At 61.5% G+C, this 20132-nt stretch overlaps 1 protein-coding gene across 1 annotated transcript in view; it reads left to right on the top strand.

Annotated features, from left to right (window-relative positions):
• ZC3H3 (zinc finger CCCH-type containing 3) overlaps positions 1–20132 on the top strand; it is a 101308-nt gene that overhangs the window by 6889 nt on the left and 74287 nt on the right. The window lies entirely within an intron of this gene.

Here is a 20132-nt window from a genome sequence, read left to right as displayed (position 1 = left end):
AGACGTGGTCTGAGCCCCTGTGGTGCCCGGGGAAGGTCCCGGCCTGCGGAGACGTGGTCTGAGTCCCTGTGGCGGCCGGGGAAGATCCCGGTCTGGAGATTGTGGGGTGTAGCCCCTTTGAGGTTGACCCCCACTCGGTGATGGTGCCGACACACTGGGGAAGCAGCCTCCAAGCGGGCACGTGGTTGGGGGTATGTGGTGAGGGTCTAGAGCCCTTGGGTGTGGCACCCCCCAGACACTGTGGGGGTCAGCGTGGAGCCACGTTTGTCTGTGTGCACCTGGTCCCGTGCGACTCTGTGGCTCCCCTGGGCGTGTTAGGGCAACGGCTTCCTGAGCTTGTGTCTGTGACATCTGGAGAAGGTGGGGTGTTGGGGATTCAGCAGGCTTGGACCTGGGCACTCCGACTGGGAACTGGTGCTCAGAAATCTAGCCAAGGCTGGCGCGGTTGCTCATGCCTGTAATCCCAGCTCCTTGGGAGGCCAAGGCGGGAGGATCACTTGAGGCCAGGACTTTAAGACCAGCCTGGCCAACATGGCAAAACCCCGTCTCTACCAAAAATACAAAAATTAACTGGGCATGGCGGCACATGCCTGTAATTCCAGCTACTCGAGAGGCTGAGGGAGGAGAATTGCTCAAGCCTGGGAGGTTGCAGTGAGCTAAGTTCGCGCCACTGCACTCCAGCCTGGGCGACAGAACAAGACTCTCTCTCAAAGGAAACCCATTCAAGCATGCTGTCGTCTAGGGAGGCTTCAGAAGACTGTGGAAGGAGCTGGGCCTGGGCAGAGCCAAGAGTCATGTGGGGGCTGCCACGGGAGGGCAGGGCAGGGCGTGTGGTCCCAGATGGAGGACTGAATGGGGCGATGCAGCCGGGTGTTGCAGCACGGGGAAGAGGGGGCAGGCGAGAGTGAGGCTGGGGGCGCTGGTCGGCTGTCACCTATTAAGAGACACCTGCTGCATGCCAGGACACGTGGATTTCATCCTGGTGACAGGGAGCAAGCAGAGACCCATGTGGTCCCTGGTGGCCACAGTGAGGTGGCTGGATGGGGGTTAGGTCATGGGCTTGTCTGGGAGTGGATAGTAGGGTTGGCTTGGACAGTTGGCAGTATCCCCTGGTCACCTGGGGAGGAGCGGTTGAGGAGGCGTCCAGCTCTGGGAGGCCAGGAGGGGCTGCTGAGCCCTAGGAGGCCGAGGCTTGCAGATGGCACGGTGGTTGGGGTGAGAGGCTCCCCACTGGGTGCAGGGTCAGCCCTGCTCACCTGGCCCGCTCCCTCTTCCGGTCTCTAGTAGAGTGGGGCATAGGCAGGGGATGGGGGAGGCTGCTTCCTGCTGATGGGGCCTTGCTCGGCGCCCCCTGGACTCCTGCCAGGAGGAGTGTGGGCTTGGGAGGCCACCGGCTTCACCGGCTGACCATTGCGGAGTGCACAGCTGAGGGGCTGCTGCGGTCCTGTGTCTCTAGGGGGAAGGGTGTAATTGATCTCATCTTTTTTTTTTTTTTTTTTTTTTTAATGTTTTTAGAAACAGGGCCCTGCTTGCCTCCCGGGCTGGAGTACGGTGGTGCAATCACGGCTCACTGCAGCCTCATCCTCCTGGGCTCAAGTGACCCTGCTGAATAGCTGGGACTGCAGGTACAGGTCACTATGTCTGGCTAATTTTTACTTTTTTTGTAGGGACAGGGTCTTGCTTTGTTGCCTAGGCTGGTCTTGAACTCCTGGGCTCACGGGATCTTCCTGCCTTAGTCTCTTAAAGTGCTGGGATTACAGGTGTGAGCCACTGTGCCCAGCCAAACTCATGAAGACCAATGTGAAGCTGGGTGCGGTGGCTCACACCTGTAATCCTAGCACATTGGGAGGCTGAGGCGGGCAGATCACCTGAGGTCAGGAGTTCAAGACCAGCCTTGGCAACATGGCAAAACCCATCTCTACTAAAAATACAAAAATTAGCCAGGCATGGTGGCAAGCGCCTTAATCCCAGCCACTTGGGAGGCTGAGGCAGGAGAATCACTTGAACCCAGGAGGCAGAGGTTGCAGTGAGCGGAGATCTCCAGCCTGGGTGACAGAGTGAGATTTTGTCTCAAAAAAAAAAAAAAGACCAGTGTGACAACTGCATAGAGGGAGGAGAGGGTCCTGTGTGAGGAAGGGGTGGGGGTGGGGAAGGCGTCCCCCTGACTTGCCCACCACTGGCCCATCTGGCAAGCGCGGTTGAGTCACTGTGCCTGGCAGCCTGCTGGCTCCTGCTGGATACTGCAGTGAAGGTGAAGAGATGATGAGGCTGGAGCCGCCTTCCAGTGGTGGAGACAGGCAGCCACCGGAGTGCTTGTACATCAGCCAGAAAGGTGCTTCTGGGTGGAAAATGCCTTCTGAGGAACAGGCAAGGGGATAGCACAGGACCAGCTACAGAGACGTGGTCGGCGAGTGGGAGGGCTTCTTTGAGGAGGTGACCTGAGCAGAGAGGAGCAAATAGGGCTCAGCTCTGTAGGCTGAGATGGAGGTGGGAATGAGCTTACCGTGTTCTGGAGCACGAGGAGGCTGTGGGGCCGGTTCACTGTCTGGGAGTGTGGCTTGGAGGGGTTGGAGCCAGCGGGGCAGCGGGAGCAGGTCCCGGGAAAGGGTCTTGTAGGCCATGGGAGGGAAAGGGGGGTTGGTTCTGGTTACGTTGGGAAGCCAGGGAGGGACAGGGGAGGACCCTGGGAGGGGAAGGTCCAGGGCCCCAGGGTGTCTGGCAGGCCTGAGCAGGCAGTGAGTCAGGAGGGCCTGTGTGCGAGGCTGTGGACGCCAGGCCAAGGAGCAGAGTCCATACGCTCTCAAGCGGGCAGGGAGCCCATGGAGATGTGTGCAGAGGTGAGAGGCCGAGCCTGCATCTGGGCCTGGTCACTCAGGCAGCTGACCCCAGAGACAACCACCGCAAGACTCCAAGCTGGCCGCAGGGGAGATGGGCATGGCCGGGGCATCTGCTGAGGTGGGAGGCTGGGGCCCGGGAAGCTGGTGAGTGGCTCCCTGAGGCGCCCTCCTGCAAGGCCCACCATCTCCCTCCCTGCCTGCCGAAGAACTGAGGCTTGCCTGTCCTCAGCCCTGGTGAGGTGGGCTTCTGGGCAGGGCCCAGCTTTGTTTCGTTTAACGCTGCAGTGCCCTGGTGAGCCAGTGAGCCCTTCCCGGGCCCTCCCTCAGCCCTCCCGTGTGGCCAAGGCCTCCATCAGCTGGGGCGGTTCCTGGATGCTGGGGTTGTGTGGGCTGTGGATGGGGCCGCCAGGTGGGGCTGCTCCTTCGTTTGGCTGTTTGGAGTTTTCTTTCCCCGTTTTCTGCCCAGGAAAAGCTTCGTTCCAGCTCCACCTCTCCTCTTCAAGGAGAGGGCAGTGTCCCAGTGTCCAGATGGGGACGACTGCCCTGTGGGCTCCTGCGCTAGGGACGGGCTTCTGAAAGCTGCCAGGCAGCCCTGCCGCCCCCTCCCTCGCCCGCCTCACTTCAGCCTTGCCATGCGGCCCAGTGGCCAGCAGAGGGCATGCTTGCCCCTCCTATCCCCTCCGTCCACCCTTTTTTGGTAATTGATCGCCTAATTTCCTCTTTATGTGAAAGAAAGCAGATATCAAGTAATTTGCAGCAATAACCTGCTAATGCTGGGCCAGTATCGAAACTCCCCTGTTCATTTCAAGTGGCAGATAAAACGCTAATACATAATTATCCTTGCAAATTGGATTATTTTAAATAACCAAAAGGCTACGGCCAGGAGAAAGCGATCCCATCTCCCCTGAGTTACTATTGCAGTGTAATTGCCGCGTTCAATCAATTTCCCTGGCATTAGAAATTCCATCACAATCAACATTAAGCTTTATTCATTGTGATGGCTAAGAGCCGGGCCATTTCTCCTCTTTTTCTTAACTGGCAAAATTAATCAGGGAAAAGATTTTAAACATTTACCCGTGCGAAAGAGGTCAGCCCTGCCACTATATTGCTCAGCAGATAAGGGGGCTAATAAAAAGAAAATTGAATTACTAATGATCACCAAGAACAGAGTATATAAAACCTGGCCATCGCCAGTTCAGGGAAAGGGAGAATCAATTTTCTTGGGACAAGGTGCGTTCATTTTTTATTTTGGCGCATATTATCAGCAATTTAATTTGAGAGGCATAAACAGGAGGAAACAGTTGGGGAATAATGAGCCTGGAGGTGTAAAGTGCCGCAGGATATATGCTGTACACAATTTATTTGGCACAACAGATAATCGCTTTAATTGAATTCAAAAGTGCATTGTTCAGCAGCAGCGTGGCGGCTCACGCCTGGGGACTGAGACTGTTAGGAAGGCTCCAGTCTGACTCCTCAGTGCCTTTCCTCCCCTCCCCTCCGAAGTCCTCTGGGCCTGGAGTCAGACCTCAGCTGGGGTGGGGCAGGGGATTCCTGGGTGTCTCTCCCTCTGCCGTCAGTGTGCCCCTCGCCTTCCATTTCTTCCTTTCCTTTTCTCCTGTGGATGGGTCTGTTGGCAGCTGGGGGATGAGAATGTGAGACACCGGCCGGGCGCCGAGGCTCATGCCTGGAATCCCAACACTTTGGGAGGCTGAGGCGGGTGATTACTTGAACCTAGGAGCTCAAGACCCGCCTGGACAATGTGGCAAAACCCCATCTCTACAAAAAATGCAAGAATTACCTGGGCATGGTGGCACATGCATGGAGTCTTAGCGACTCGGGAGGCTGAGGTGAGAGGTCTGGGAGGTTGAGGCTCTAGTGAGCCATGATTGCACCACTGCACACTGCAGCCTGGGTGACAGAATGAAACCCTGTCTCAAAAAAAAAAAAAAAAAAAAAAAAAGAAGAAATAAGACAGCCCCAGAAGGGCGGCCTGGGTGAGTAGCATTTGCTGGAGGCTGCAGTAGAGACCTGCCTGGGTTGATCTGTCTCTGGTGGACCGATGCTAGAGACGGCATTTGGGCAGAAGAGATGAAAACCTTTTCGGAGTCTGAAAATGGTGTCCTGTTTGCCACTCATGTAACTGTGGCAATTAGTGCTCTTGGTGTGCAGCGTTTACAGAACACACAGCTGAGCCCTGTGACCAGGCCCTCACTCTGGTGTGGGGGATGCGGGGCCAGCTTTGTGGTACGTCCTCCTGGGGCCCGTCGCTGTGCTCGGCCACCCTGGGATGACAGGCATGAGTCCCTAAGCCTAGCCGGCCTGCGCAGAGGGACGCTGTCCAGGCTGTACACTCCAGGCCAGGCCGGAGTGAGGGCCAGCTCTCCCACCCACCCCGCTGCGCCCAGGCTGAGGAGCTTCTTGGTGGTGGGAGGTGATGGAACTCCTACCAGCCACATGGAAGCGTCTGCTCTTTTATGCCAAGGAAAAGTCGTGGTAGGTGGGTAGGCAGTGGTGTTGTCATCTGCTGGGGTGGGAGGGCCCCCTCTGCTTCACCCACCCAGGATGGTGGATGCATGCCAGTGGCCTGCCCCCTTACCCCATGGCCTGGAATGAGCCCAAGGCCCTGCCTGGGAAGCATCCGCCTTCCCAGACTTGTTGCCAGGGTGCTGGGTGAGGGTGTGGGCCTGGCAGGTCCTGGGCACACCTGTGGTGGACAGAAAGGGCCTGGCTTACATGGTGGTCTCGTGTGGACAACCAGGCTGGGTCGAGGCCTGCCGGCTGCCCAGGCTTTGACAGGTGCCAGGCCAGGCATCTGCCTCTGGCCCAGAGCTTGCTGCACAAAAGGCGATTCCTACCCGTCCCTCAGTCCGCCGTGCCGGCCCCAGGGTGTGGAGGAACTGCTCTCAGCATTCGCAGACGAGAAGTGGAGTCTCCACTCACCCCAGGTCACTGGCAGAAAGGGCAGGCGTGGGTCTTGGACCCTCCTCTGGTGTCAGCAGGTGCCAGGGCTGCCCCACCCAGGTGAGTCTTTTGGGGCCTGGATGCCCGTCCCCTGAGTCCGAGTCTCTCCGAGGAAGTGCGCAGGGATACCCGTGTGTCTCCGAGGAAGTGCGTAGGGATACCCGTGTGTCTCCGAGGAAGTGCGCAGGGAGACCCGTGTGAGCTGTTGGCCTCAGCCCCTCCCGGCCGCCAGGTGGTTGTCGTGGCTTCCCCAGCCCCAGAGCGGGGCCCAGAGTGGGACCTGAGCGGCTGGGCTCCCTCAGGCACATGGGCTAGAGGGTGAGGATCCTGGGTCTCACCCTCTAGCCCTGGCAAAGCCAAAGGCAGCCTCCCCAGAGCCCTGGCCGTCCGCCCAGTCCTTTGTGGGGTCTCCCCTGACTGTGGTGCGACATTTCCTCGAACGCTGCCTCCTAACTGCTGGGTCTCGGAAGGGCCTGCCTTGGCGGCTGTTCATGGGACCTCTCTGAGTCCTGGGGCCCTTCTATGTCCTTGGGTCTTCCCTGTGCATGTGGCCATTTCTGTGTTGCCTCCCGGTACCTTGGAGAGAGGGTGGTTTGCCAGGCAGCCCTGGCATCAGAGGCCTGGGTGGGTTCTGCACCCGGCCCGTGCTGTGGCTTTGCACTGTTTGGCCACAGATGCTTACGGGGATGTCACTGAGCACGCACCAGCTTGGGAGTGTGGTGGCCCCTCTGCTCCTCTGTCCCCAGTGGCTTCTCCCAGTGACCCCCGCAGCCTGTGGATTCCAGTGCATGGAAAACCCAACTGCTTTCTCTCGACTGGCCCTGCCCCCACCGAAGGCCCTCTGTAGCTCCAGCCAGGCCCAGCCTCTGGCCAGGCTCCTCCCCCACCCTTAGGTGTGCAGTTTGCTCCCCTCGTTCGGGAGTGTGCGGTGGGCCATGGTCCCCCCTGCCAGGCCAGCTCCTCTAAGATTGCATCCCAGCCGCCCCGCCACCGTGGGCATTCCTTCCTCCTGCCTCAGGTTTTGTATTGCAGGAATTGCCGAATTATTGTCCGTCCCGCCCGTAGGAAGGTGCTGTGGGCAGCACCCTGACTGCCCTGCGTGCACTTGAGCCTCAGGCTGTGGCAGCTCCTGGTATAGGTGAGGCGCCCCCCTCCCAGAGGACTGGACCTGGGCAGAAGGGAGGGCCTTGCTCCCTCAGGAGACCCCATGGGCAGGCCTTGAGCAGGAAGGTGGGGCGGTCACCATGCTTAGTGGGCAACCGAGGGGTGAGGGCCTGGCAGAGGGCTGCCCACCAGGAGGAAAAGCCACAGGGCTCCCTGCCCCGACCCTGAGACGCACAGGCTGGTGGAGGTTGGCAGCAGCACTCGGAGGCTCAGTGAGCAAGTGGGCAGGGTGCCACCAGCCTCGAGCCCCGGCCTCCAGCAGAGGGGCTGGTATCTGTGCCATCCGAGCTGTAACCTCCTGTGCCAGGCTGCTGGGAGGCCTTTCTGAGCCTGGCGGTCTCCCCAGGAGGCTGGCTACGGATGGGACGTGAGGCATTGGTGGAGCCCTGACCTGCCGCACAGAGCCTGAGAACAGAAGCTTGACCGTGGAGGGTGTCTGTCGCTGCCTGGCCCAGGCGTGGGCGCTGGCCCCACAGCCCCTCGGCAGTGCCGCCTGGCTTCTGTGGTGAGCTGGCCGGGTCTGGGTCCCAGCCTTGTGGGGAGCTGGAGCGCTGTGGTCAGGAACCAGATGGCCCCTGTGCCCTGCCCAGAGACGAGTGGCGGCCCCCGAGGAGGCAGGAGCGCCCAGGAGCGCCCAGGGCCTGAGGTGCACCACAGGGTGGGCGCCAGGGTGGGCTTACTGTGTCTTGGCAGTGGGGGAGGGTGCCAGGGCCAGAGGGGCCGGAGACTCTCCCATGGCCCCAGCGAGAGGGAGGGGCAGGCACCCTGCCCCATGCTGCTAGGTACTGGGGAGCAGCCGTGTGTCCGGTGCTGGAGGCCTGAATCTTTGCTGGATGCCAGGAGGCAGGGTTATGAGCCCCCAGGCGTGATGCGGGCATGGCCTGGCAGGAGCCTTTGGCCCTGTCTGTCCATTCTCCTTGCTGGTGCTCGGTTCCATATCTGTGAATGGGGTCGAGAGCGTTTGCCGTGGGGCTGAGCGTTCGCCGTGGGGCTGGGCATTCGCCGTGGGGCTGGGCGTTCGCTGTTGTAGGGCTGGGCGTTCGCCGTGGGGCTGGGTGTTTGCCGTGGGGCTGGGTGTTTGCTGTGGGGCTGGGTGTTTGCTGTGGGGCTGGGTGTTTGCCGTGGGGCTGTTTGCCGTGGGACTGGGTGTTTGCCGTGGGGCTGAGTGTTTGCCGTGGGGCTGGGTGTTTGCCGTGGGGCTGTTTGCCGTGGGGCTGGGTGTTTGCCGTGGGCTGTTTGCCATGGGGCTGGGTGTTTGCCGTGGGGCTGGGTGTTTGCTGTGGGGCTGAGCGGTGCTTTCGGGGGTGCTGTGGCCCAGTGTGGTGTTCCAGCTGGGCTGTGCTAGCGGCCAGCATTGCCCACCTGGGAGGCTCTGCCTGGTGCCTCTGGGGTATGTGATCCAGCATTGCTTGCTGTGTGCAGTGGGGCTGTTCGATTTTACTGTGGTGAACCCCGTGAAAGGGCATGAGAGCAGTTAGATCTGGAGTCCTGCTTTCATAAGGGAAAAAGAAAATGCTGAATTAGGCTTCAGGAAAGGCAGCCACAGCGAGCCTTGAATCTTGCGTAAATTATCAGGCGTGCCGGAGGCCTCCGGTTTTGCGTGTGCTGTGGCTGTGCTGATTGATTCCTCCACAGAACTGGCGTGGGGTCGCGTGTGTGCCGTGGTGGTGCTGAACTGCACTGTGGGCGCAAAGCTGAAGACCTGGGCTGCCCGGGCAGGGTGGCCTTCTCAGGAGAGCCAGAACTCACACTGCCGTAGGACGCTGGGTCCCCAGACTGGGGACAGCTTGGGCTGGTCCTTTTGTTGAATGGATTGAGATAGTCCTCTTGTCCCTCTCCTCCCAGCCTAGGGCTGGCACGTCCCCCTAATCACGTGTCTTGTCAGACTTTGAATCAAGTGCAGGACACCCCGGGTGGGTCCCTCACCCTGGTGGCCTCTCTCAGGGGTCCACCAGGCAGTGGGTGTTGGGGTGCAGGACACAGGCTCTGTCGCCACCTGCCAACCCCCACCAGGCAGCCAGGGGCACGCTGCCAAGTGCTTGGGTGACTGGTGGGCATGGCACAGGGCCGTCCCAGTGGCCACCCCTGCTGGCCTGGTCCTCTTCCCACTCTGCCGGCGTGTGCTCTTCCTGTGGCCGGCCTCTGGGGTCTGTCTCCAGGCACAGCCAGCAGGGCTTATGCTGCTTGCCTTCTGCTTGCCTCCTGGCGGTGTCTTTTCACCAGCTCTCGGTTCTCCCACTGGAGTAACGGGGGCATGGCTCTGCCAGCCTCAGCTGGCCTCCTGTTGTTGATTTGACCCCTTCTCCGCATGGGGTCAGGATGTTGCTGGGCCCCCGTGTAGGCCCCTGCTGGGGCTGTAGCCTTCTGCGCCCCATCTGCTGCCCCTAAGTGGCCCCTGCCAGCCTTCTCTGTCTCTCCACCTTGACCCTTGCCTGAGGGCACCTGCTGTGGTCCCACAGGTGGGTCGTGGCAAAGCTGGTTGTGGTCAGAGTCCATGTGGTCTTGGGCATCGTCTGGGAACCCTGTGATCCCCACTGGTTGTTTCCCCCGCACCAAGTCTGATCATGTTCTGGGTGGGGTCCTGTGGGGAAGGAAGTCCTGGTTCCCCAAGGGGTCTCCTGCCCGGCACCAGCAGCAGTACTGGGAGAGGAAGTAGCCCCAGCCCAGTGTCTCCTGCCCACAGGCACCTGGTCTTCCTGCCACTCATCCAGAGCTGGCCCTGCGCTTGCTCACTGGGCATCTGCTGAGCTCTGGGGCTATGTTGGGACCGTGACTGGTGGGCCAGCCCGGCGAGGCCCTGATGGCACGGGTGTGACTCGTGGTGGGAGGTGCTGGGCTCTTGCCTGATGGCAGAGAATGTCCAGCCAGGGTCTTTCCAGGGCCTCTCCCACTGGACCCCCACTGAAGTCAGTGCCCTGTGTGGCCCCATTGGGGCAGCAGCCTGCATCCTAGCATGGGTTTCAGTGTGGCCCGGGGTGGACTTGAACTATGGTGGCTGTGGGGTTCTCCAGGTCCCCCATATCTTCAGCACCCGTGCCAGCACCCTGGGCTGTGGGCCAGCTGCAGACTGATGCCACTGAAACGGGGACAGTGCCAGGCCCAGGCAGAACGTCAGGCTTGGGGTTGTGTGGCAGGCGTGGCATCTAGATGGGTGGGGAGGCCTCCTGGGAGAATGGTGCACAGGCACTGCCTGCCCCCGTGGCCTGGCCCATTCCCTGTCCTCCTGTCCCATCCTGTCCCTTGGTACAGATCTGCTGCAACCAGTGGCCAGCTCTGGTCACTGCGTGTGTGCTGAGTGGCGGAATCCCAGCTGGCCAAGCTGTGCTTCCCGTAGAGAGGTGCATGGGAAGGCATAGCAGGAAGACCAGGGCTGTCTTTGGCACCCTTGATTGGAGCCCCCTCTTTCCAGGGCTGAGTCCGGTGACCTCAGTCTCTGGTCCGTGTCCTCATGGGAGCAGGGCGACATGCAAGGACCCCCCTCAGGATGGGCCCCAGGGACGCTCCTCCCCCGGCTCCCAGCTGAGACCTCCTCTTTCCGTGCTCAGGGGTCCCTTGGGTGGCTCTGCCTTGGGAGGGACACAGAGTCTCTGGGCCCAGCTCTTCTGGAAAGGGCCACATGTCCCTCTTCAGGGCTTCTAGATGGCCGTGGGGATCCTGAAGAGGAGACTGCGCCCATGCCCATGCCTGCGCCACCTGCCACCCCTCAGGGCCCTCCTTTCTGGTCCGCTTGCCCGTGGCTGTCCAAGGCTGTGCCGACCCTGCTGTTAGGAGCTTTCACTCAGCAGGAGGCTGGCACTGTCACCAGCTCCTGGGGTAGCCTCAGGCCAGGCCGAGCGCTGCTGGGAGGTGCCACCCAGGCCAGAAGAAGCCAAGCACTTGCCATGGCTGCGTCTGGCCCGGCTGGATGGCGAAGTGCGGCTGTGCGTGGCCTGGGCCATCTGGACCGGCTGGATGGCGAAGTGCGGCTGTGCGTGGCCTGGGCCTCGGGGCTCGCAGAGAGAGCAGATGGAATTTCAGAGAATTCTGTAGCTAGATATGATGACCGTAAACTTAGCAGCTTCTAGACATTAAGTGTCAAGTTGTCTGTTGGTTTGCTTGAGTGTGTGTTACGGAGCCCTGGTCTCGGAGCTCAGCCCCGGGGCCCCAGGCTCCCTCTGGTGCTTTTGATCCGGGGCTGGCCACGGTCTACACCCAGGCCAGGGACTGGCGTGGCACCTGGCGTGGCACCTGGCATGGCATGTGTGCGGCTTCTGCCGCTGGCCGGTCTGTGCAGCATGGCACAGAGCTTGGGCTTGAGGCAGAGCGTGGCCGACAGGTCCCCTGCTGTGGGGTTTTGTGTGCAGAAGCACCAGCTGTCCTCCCTATTCCTCTTGTTCCCCCAGGGAGCTGAAGGCCAGGGCCAGGCAGCCACCAGTGCAGCACAGCGCAGCTCACTCCCCTTTGCCTCGAAGGTGCTGCCCAGTGCAGGTGTCAGGTGTGTGCCTGGAGCTCACAGGGGCCAGTCTCCTCACCCAGGGCCAGGGACCAGCTGCTGTTGGCCCCTTCCTTGACCCACCTTTGTGTGGCTTGCCTGCTGCTAGCGTGATGGGTTGGGGGCCCGGCTCTGAGGCCGCGGCCTCATGGCCCAGCTGGGGTTTCTTCGAGGCAGACGGCTGGCGGTGAGCTCTGGGCCCTTCAGCCGGGTGTGTCTGACCAACGCAGTCAGGCGTGAAGTACCGAGGCTGCCCTGCGCTTGCAGAGGCATGGCTCCTTGCAGAGCTTGACACATGTCGGGGGCTCTGGCAACCTTAGCCCAGACCCTCAGGGAGCTCTCTCCTAGGGCCTGGTGTCATAGGCTGTTTGGTCTCAGCAGTCATAGACTGCTGAAGTTGTGGGAAGGGCTGAGGGAGTGGGGATCAGAGCCCACCAGGGTCTGCTCTGTGCCAGCCATGTGGTTCCAGGGCCCATCCTGAAACAGGCTGTGGGCACCGCAGGGGCACTGTGCCCGGTGTCTCTCCCAGGCACACTTGCCCCTCCTGCCCATTGGGGGACGGGGAGGCTGCCCAGGAGAGACAGGACCACCTGGGAACACGGACTTCTGTTCCAGGACTGCGCTCATCCAGGACTGGCTAGCTCTGTCTGGGAGACTCCTGGCATCCAGGCAGTCCTCCAGGCCGCCCTCGGCGCTTGGCTGGCCTTGGGTACCCCAACATGGCCCTGTGGGGCCTGTAGTGAGGCCGCGTCCTTCACCCAACCCCAGCCCATGCTCGCTCTCCGTCGTCCTGCGGCCCCGCTCTGACTCAGTTGGCCCCGGAGTGTTGTGCTGCGTCTCAGTGCGCTCTGGCTCCAGCAGGTTATTGGCGGGAGGCCGCAGCTTTTCTCCTGCCGATTGCCCTCTGCATTGTTTCGGGGTGATTCAGGGGTGGGTGGGGCAGCCTGCAGAGAACACACTCCTGGTGGCATGAAGCCTGGCGGTGGCCACTTTCCTAGAACGCAGCAGAGGGTCTGCCTGGCCCAAGCTAGGTGAGGACAGGGGCCCTCCCATGGATGTCCTGGAATTCTGAGCTGTGGTCTCCCACTGCCTCTGGGAGCTCACCAAGCTGGTGCTTGAGGGATGGTGACAGTTGTCCTGAGGTGGCCTCCGTCTGTAGCGGGCAGTGTCTTCCAGGATGGCTGCAAACACCACCCTCCCTGAGATCACCTTGCAGACAGGGCATCGGGAAAGCACGAGCTGCAGGGGTGTGGCGGGAGCGTTCTGAAGCCGCCTGCTCTTGTGGGACCCCTGTCTGGCTCTGAGCCGCTGGTGCTGCAGGTGAGCTCGGTTTCGTTGTGCGTCTGTCTTTGCTACAGCCCCCGGGGACGTGGAGCAAGCCTGGAGGGTTGTGTGCAGTGGGAGGTGTGGGGCCAGGTAGTCCAGCCAGGGTCTGCCCACCAGAGTGCTGGTTGACGAGGGAGCAGTGGCCAACACAACCGAAAGCACCTCCTCCAGGGAGAAGAGGCCTAATCTGGGGCACCTCTGGGCAGGGCGTGTGGCAGATTGCCCCGTCGCTAGCCCCTGTCACTAGCCCCTGCCCCTGAGGGGCCCTAGACTATCAGGATGAGGGGGCTTAGGTTCTGTGTATGTGAAGGGCTAGGCTGGATGGCTCCAAGTCACCCAGGACAGGGCTGTTGCTGAAATCGAAGGGCAATGTATATATTTTTTGAGACAGGGTCTTGCTCTATCACTAAGGCTGGAGTGCAGGGGCCCCATCTCACTGCAACCGCTGCCTCCCACACTCAAGTGATCCTCCCACCCTAGCCTTCCAAGTAGCTGGGACTACAGGTGTGCGCCACCACACCTGGCTAATTTTTGTATTTCTTTTTCTGTAGAGACAGGGTCTCACCATGTTGCCCAAGCTGGTCTCCAATTCCTAGGCTCAGGCGATCTGCTTAACCTGGCCTTCCAAAGTGCTGGGATTCCAGGCGTGAGTCACTGCACTCAGCCTAATATATTTGTGTGTGTGTGTGTGTGTGTGTGTGTGTGTGTGTTTTGACAGTCTTGCTCTCTTCCCTAGGCTGGAGTGTGCAGTGGCACGATCTCAGCTCACTGCAGCCTCCGCCTCCTGGGTTCAAGAGATTCTCCCACCTCAGCCTCCTGAGTAGCTGGGATTACAGGCTCACGTCACCACATCCGGCTCATTTTTGTGTTTTTAGTAGAGATGGGGTTTCACCATGTTGGCCAAGCTCGTCTTGAACTCCTGACCTCAGGTAATCCTCCAGCCTCGGCCTCCCAAAGTGCTGGGATTACAGGCGTGAGCCCCTGTGCCTGGCTTCCAGTACAGTTTTAATGAGGCGAAGGAAATAGGCCTGTCGTTAGGTCAGGGAGTCTTCTGTGCTGTGGGGTGCTGCGGCCCACAGGATTGGGTGTGGCCCATGCAAAGGCCTGTCAGGAGCAGCATGACGTCTGCAGTGAGCAGCCAGGCTCTGCTGAGGCCACGGGTCATCAGTTCTATTTCAGAGGTAAACTTGGATCCCGAGGGAAGGCTGGCAGAGGACCAGGTATCAGGGGGCTCAACACTGGGCCACACACTTACAGGGTGACCAGCAGCAGAGGGACCCCAGAGACACACCTGGGCAGGCACACCCCTTCTAGTCTGACCCCTCCATAGAGGGCACTTTGTGGGGATCCCCGGAGCCCCCAGCAGGGAGAGCTCCCGTGACAGCCGTGCCCACTGATGCTGGCTCTCCTTTCAATATGGGAGCCACCTCTGTGGCCAGAGGCTGGGGCTGCATGGGTGGGGTGGGGGGTTGGAGAACAGGAAAACCCTCCCTCCTGTTCCAGCACCTCTGAAAGATGCATGGGTGCTTGAGTTACGTTCTTCCTGGGGACCCCTTCTGGGGGCCTCAGGCTCTGAGAGCCCCAGACAGGTGCACTGGTGGGGGCGGGGCTGAGTCCTGGCCTCACGGCTGTGGGGTGGTGAGAATGAAGTAAGGCGGTGTGGGGAGGCTGCTTGGATGGGCTGGCCTCCCAGGAAGTCCTCCGTGCCTGTCCCACCTCCTGCCTGCCCTGGCAGGTGCCTCTGCACGGTTGCAAGTGGGGCTTGTTTCTGGGCCCTTTGAAAACGTAAGTAGCGGATGCCCCGTGTACAGGAGGCCCGGAGCTGCTCCAGCCTGGGCTTCCTGCCCACAGCCAGTCCCCCTGCCTGCTGGGAGCTCCCCACAGGTGGACATAGTGCTGGGGGCAGGGCCTGCCCAGTGGGGCACCAGGACTTGAGGAGCCCTCAAGGCCTGGGAGGGGGTTCCAGTGGGTGGAGGGTGGGGTCAGTCCCTTCAGAATTCTGAGGCTGTGCCCACATATCACCGCTTTCACGACCTGGGTCTTAGTGTGCTCAGTAGCCTCGTGACCTCAGGCCATTGCCACCACCTGTGCCTCCGCCCTGTGTCTCCAGCCTCCTTGCCTCGTCTCATTGAAGGCCTCTTGGGAGGAGCCAGGTTGCCCCTGGGGTGGCTGTGGTTTTCTTGTTGAGAACCCTCTGGGCTGGGCAGGGGCTGTGGCAGGGCCGGGCTTGCCCCTCCCAGGGTCTGTTTCCCTGTCCTAGGCCAGCTGTTCGCAGCTGAGAGCCCTGTGGGCTGGGTGGGCCGTGTGCCTGTGTGGCTGTTGGTGTGTGTGGGAAGCCTGCCACTGTGAAGCCTGATCCCCTCTCTGGGTAGATGGTCCAGAAACCCAGCCATGGGGGATGCTGCTGGGCAGAGATCACGGTTCCCAGCCAGCAAGGCTGGAGGATGAGGGCAGGGAGGGGGCAGTTCCTGGCCTGGCTCCTGGGTAGGGGTGGGCCCTGGTGGGTGCCATGCGCTGCCCTCAGTGGGAAATCAGATGTTCTGTCCCGTGGGGCAGAAGGACGCTGTGAGATTCAGCCCCACAGCCCTGTTAGCAGGGCGGTGCCAGCCGGCTGGGATCTGGGCACATCCCCGACCTGCACCCCAGTGCTTCCCAGCCGGTTTCCACTGCATGGGCCTGGGAGGACGAAGCAGCACTAGGGCTGTGTGGAGGCCCGGGGTGGGCAGCTGGCCATCGGCTCCACCCACCCAGGCCTTCCTGGTGGCCTGCAGCTGCCCCTCCCACCGCATACAGGGCTGGAGTGGCCCAGGAAGGGTGCTCTTATCTCCTCCCAAGTCAGGGGAGCCTGCCCCCAACCTGCCCTCTCCCAGGAGACGTCAGTCCCCTGCCGAAGAGCTCTCAGCCTCTTTTGTCCTGTTGAGGAGGATACCCCACCTGCCTCTTCCTCATGGTGGCCCCTGGGAGCATTTTCATGATGCTGGCCATGCATCCAGGGCTGGGGCTGCCCTGCAGAGCTCTGGGCACCCCCACTGCTCCTGCCTTCTGCCAGGGCCCCTCCTTGGGCCCTGAAGAAGCCCACCTAGCTCCATTGTGCCTTCATGTGGGAAGGAGGTGGGTGGGGCGAGCAGTACTGTTTCAGTCCTGCCAGGCCTGGGGGGTGGCCCTAGGCAGGCTACGGAGTGGGTTGCGTCTGTTGGGATGACATGGGGCTTGCGGTCTGGCTGCAGCTCCCCTGTGGCACCATCGGGCTCTGAGGTGCTGAGCCGTGGCTTCCCACAGGGCAGGGCACCTCTGGACTGCGGGGGTGTTCTGCGTCCCCTGCAGTGCAGCCTTTGGGCCCATGAGGAGTCCTGTGCATGGGATGGAGTGGTGGCCTTGGCTGCCCTGAGGTCTGGTCAGGCTATTGTCCCCAGGTGGCCTGCCCGTGGGGCCTGCGACCGTGAAAGGTGAGGTGGGCTGCTTGCCCCGTGCTGCTCTGTGGGCCGCTGTGGCCCATGTGCACACACAGCATGGCACGCTCGCCTGTCCTTCCCGTGGGTGCCCGTGTGAGCACACCTGCACACTGGTCAGATCTTGCCCGCCGCTTGGGGCTTGCCTCCGTGCACCCTGAGCCTCTGTTTCTGCAGCTGTGATGTGGGGTGCTCAGGACTGGGGTAACGAGGCACGTGAGGCTTCGTCATTCTTAACCTTTGCGTGTCAAGACACATGAGCTCGTCTTACCGAAAGATGAGCTCCCAGCCCCGGGCCCCGCCCGCTGCGCCGTGGTCTGGGCCCTGAAGGCCAGGGCTGGTGCTGGCCCCCATGGTTCTCACCCACCTTACCCGTGCTCTCCCGGAAGGCTGGAGCCCCAGGGCATTGGCCGGGAGTCTAGTTAGGGGGAATGGAGCTGGTCGGGGACCTGTCTGCAGCCTGCCTCCTCCGCTCCTACCCTAACCCAAATGCAGGGCCACTGCCTGCCTGGCCCTGTGCCCCACTGCCCCCGTCAGCCATCAGCACACGCACTACTACCCCTCCCCTGCCCTCCTTCAGAGGGTCGGTGAGTCACCTTCCTGGGGAGGCTGGCATCGTGCTCGCTGCACCCTGGCCTGGCCTTAGCCCCCATAGGGTCCTTTGCTCACTGTGCACTGGGGAGGCATCACCGGGAGGCAGGCATTGCCGCTGGGCTGCACCCTGTGCTTGGGGATGGAGGATCCAGAGGAGAGGGATGGGCTTCCCTCAAAGGCAAAGGGGTGCCTGCTGGGCTGGTGCCACCCCAGTCAAGGCCAGGGAAGCCTCTGTCCCTTGCCCCTGCAGCCCCCGTTGGGTCGGCTGAGGGCAGGAGCCCCTTGCTGCCTTCTCAGGGTCCCCAGTTGCACGTTTGTGTGTCCCAGAGGGAGCACAAGCTGTCGAGCCGGTGTCCCTGAGACTGCAATTGTGGCTCCCACGCACCATCTCCAGCCTTGGTGGGCCTGACCCTGATGCTGTGGCTGCCAAGACCAGCCCTGGAGGAGGCCCTCAGGGCACACCTGGTGCCTGGCACCCACGACCTCCCCTCTGCGGCCTGCCCACTGTCCCACAGTCATAGGAAAGGCCCGGAGTGGCCCAGAGGAGAGCAGCATGTGGCCGGGGAGTCCTGACAGCCTGCAGTTTCTGAGCTGGACACACGGTTTCTCTCAGGGGCTGCTGCTTTCTGTAGAGGGTGTTGCCAGGACTCTCTCCAAAGAGTCTTTCTTGGGCTGTGCTCAGAGGAAGCAGAAGAGGATTCCTGAGAGAAGGCTGTGCCACATGGCGGAGCTGTGTCCTTGTGCCGCCCGGCAGCCACTTGGCCCCAGATCTGTTCCACTGACCTTGGGATCCAACCAGGCCCAGCCATGTGAAGGTCAAGGGTGGGCTGGGAGGGAAGGGCCTGGGGCTTCCTGGGTTAGGCTGAGGCCGTTTCCAGTCTGGCCTGCCCAGTGGAATCACTGGGGTCCCCCCAGACAGGAGCCTGACTCTGCACTAGGCATCCTGGCTCCGGAGCTGCCTGCTGGCCCACAGCACCAGCCCCTCTTGCAGCACCAGGGCCATGGCGTTCTTGCGGAAGGGCTGGGGGCCCTGTGGACCAGGAGACCTGAGGCTCTGCTGCGTGGCCACCTCCAGGTCCAGTACCCTGAGACGTGGTGGCCAGGGCCTCGGGGCTTGGCCGTGCCTCGCTCAGAGCCTGGAGCTGCTGTCCTGGCCCGGAGCAGGTCTGTCCTCTGGGGGCTGCTCTTCCGCCCTCGAGTGTCTGGGTGCCCCCAGTAACTATGTGTGCAGGTGGGGCAGGGAGCACAGGTGGGCCTGGAGATCTGGGGAGGGAGCTCAGGTGCGGGGCAGGCGGGAGCTGGGGATCAAAGCAGAGACAAGGTGAAGAGGCTTTCTCAATCCAGTCAGAGCTCCCATCCCTGGGAAGGGCCCGTCCCAGGTGCCTCTTATGGTGAGACGGGGAGCAGGTGAGCTGCAGGCCTGGGGTTCTGGGCACACAGGCTCTCTCCAGGCTAGCCGGGGCTGCAGGCCGGTGGGGAGAGCTTGGGGGACATTGTTCACAAAGCATGTGCCCTGGACCCCAGTCCCCTTCTTTGTGAAGTGGGGACGGAGGCTGGGTGCACGCCCGGCCGCACACACCTGGCCGGGCCCAAGCTCAGCTGTCTTTCGCTGCAGCCTGCATACCCTGAGCCTACCCCACCTGCTTGGAGCGTGACTTGGGGTACAGGCCCAGCTTGGTCCAGTTTCCTCCTGCTCCTCTGCACCCCTGCCCAAGGCCTGCGTTCACCCTTTTTGGGATCCCCCTTAGCTGCCTGCTGCACTGTCTCCTCCAGCTGTGGAGGGCAGGGAGGCCCCCTTTCTTCCCCTGCACTTGAGGCTGGGTAGAGCTGTGGGGGAAGAGGGGAGGAAACCCCACCCTCCATAATCTATAGCGACTGTCACAGAGCAAACTATTCTCATTTCATACAGGCGGGTCAGGTGCCGGCGTGCGATCGATGGCTCGCGCACAATAATTACAGGAACTAGCAGCTTGTGTTGCTTGAGTGACTTTAAGAAGAGTAGGGTCTCAATCTTCCCTTTAATAGGGCTCTGACAGTCCGCGGCGGCGGCTTCGGTGGTGCTGCATCTCTGGCTGACAGTGTTGTCATTAAACACCAGGTAGTGTGGAACAACAGAGAGCACGGATCCCACACGGGGGGACAGGGCGGCTGACAGCGGTCATTTGTCATCACTGAGCTGCCCAAACTCAGACTGCACTGCGAACGGTAGCTTGGGGTGACTTATGGCCCTGTTGGGCTGCTGTTGTCATTTGATAATCCGTAAATGTTTGTCAAAGATGAATTCCCAGATCCCACGGGGCTGCGGCCCAGGGACGCGAGGCCAGAGCCTGAAAGCTGAGGGGCCATTCTCTCATGTGGCCGGCCACGTGCTGCACCCACCTGGGGAAGTGCTGGGGCCCAGCCTCCAAGGCAGTCCTAGCAGGGCTCCCAGGAGGGGCCGGATGCGCCTGCTCCTCCTCTCTCAAGGCTGGAGTCCTCTGCCGTCTCTGTCGTGGGGTGAGCATGTGCATGAGAGCGAGTGTGTGTGTGTGTGTGTGTGTGTGTGTATGTATGTATGTGTGATTGCAAAGTTTCCTTTCGTGCTGACGAGGCTTTGAGGCAAGTTTTTCTGCCAACGTGGGATTCTGGCAGGGAGGGCCTAATGGCGGCAGCGAGCAGGTCTCTGTGCTCCACCCTGCTGAGCAGCCTCAGGGCGTGGGGCCAGAGGGTGTGAGGTTGCCCAGGAGGACCCCAGCAGCCCCGTGGCCCTGCTCCTGGCCACCACCACACACAGGAGCTGCTGCCCTCCGTCTGCAGCGTTTGAGGTCCTGGGAGCCATCACACACAAGAAAAGTGAAGTGATTTATTAGACTCATAAAAATTCATACTTTGTGGTTCCCGTCATCTCACATCTGAAGCTTGTTAGAGCGCGGTCCTGGCAGCTCCCACTGTGCCAGCGTAGGGGCGGGGCACTCACCAGCCGCCCCCTGCCTCGGCTGCCATTGTGGCGCATTTAGAGAAATGGACGGGCCTGAAGCACACGCAACCACGCAAGGGGAGGGCTGGCAGCGGTGGAGGGCCCAGCCGTGTCACCAGCACACTCCCCGAACCTGCAGGCCTGGGCTGGAACCAGCAGGGCTGGCTAGATGCCAGGGTGCTGAGTGTGGGTGGCCCCTGGGGCTGGCTCCAGATGGGCAGTGAACCTGTGACAACACAGCCAGGGGTCTGCCCACGTAGATGGTGGTCCGGGTGCGCAGGTGGAACGGCCAGTGTTTCCAGCCGTCTTGAGTGACACAGGTGGAGCGCCTGTGCAGGCGGAGGGGGCCGGTGTTTCCAGCCGTCTTGAGTGAC

The sequence above is a fragment of the Piliocolobus tephrosceles genome, chromosome 7, assembly GCF_002776525.5.
Source record: "Piliocolobus tephrosceles isolate RC106 chromosome 7, ASM277652v3, whole genome shotgun sequence".
NCBI classification, from domain to species: domain Eukaryota; kingdom Metazoa; phylum Chordata; class Mammalia; order Primates; family Cercopithecidae; genus Piliocolobus; species Piliocolobus tephrosceles.
This window is presented reverse-complemented; position numbering and strand designations above follow the sequence as displayed.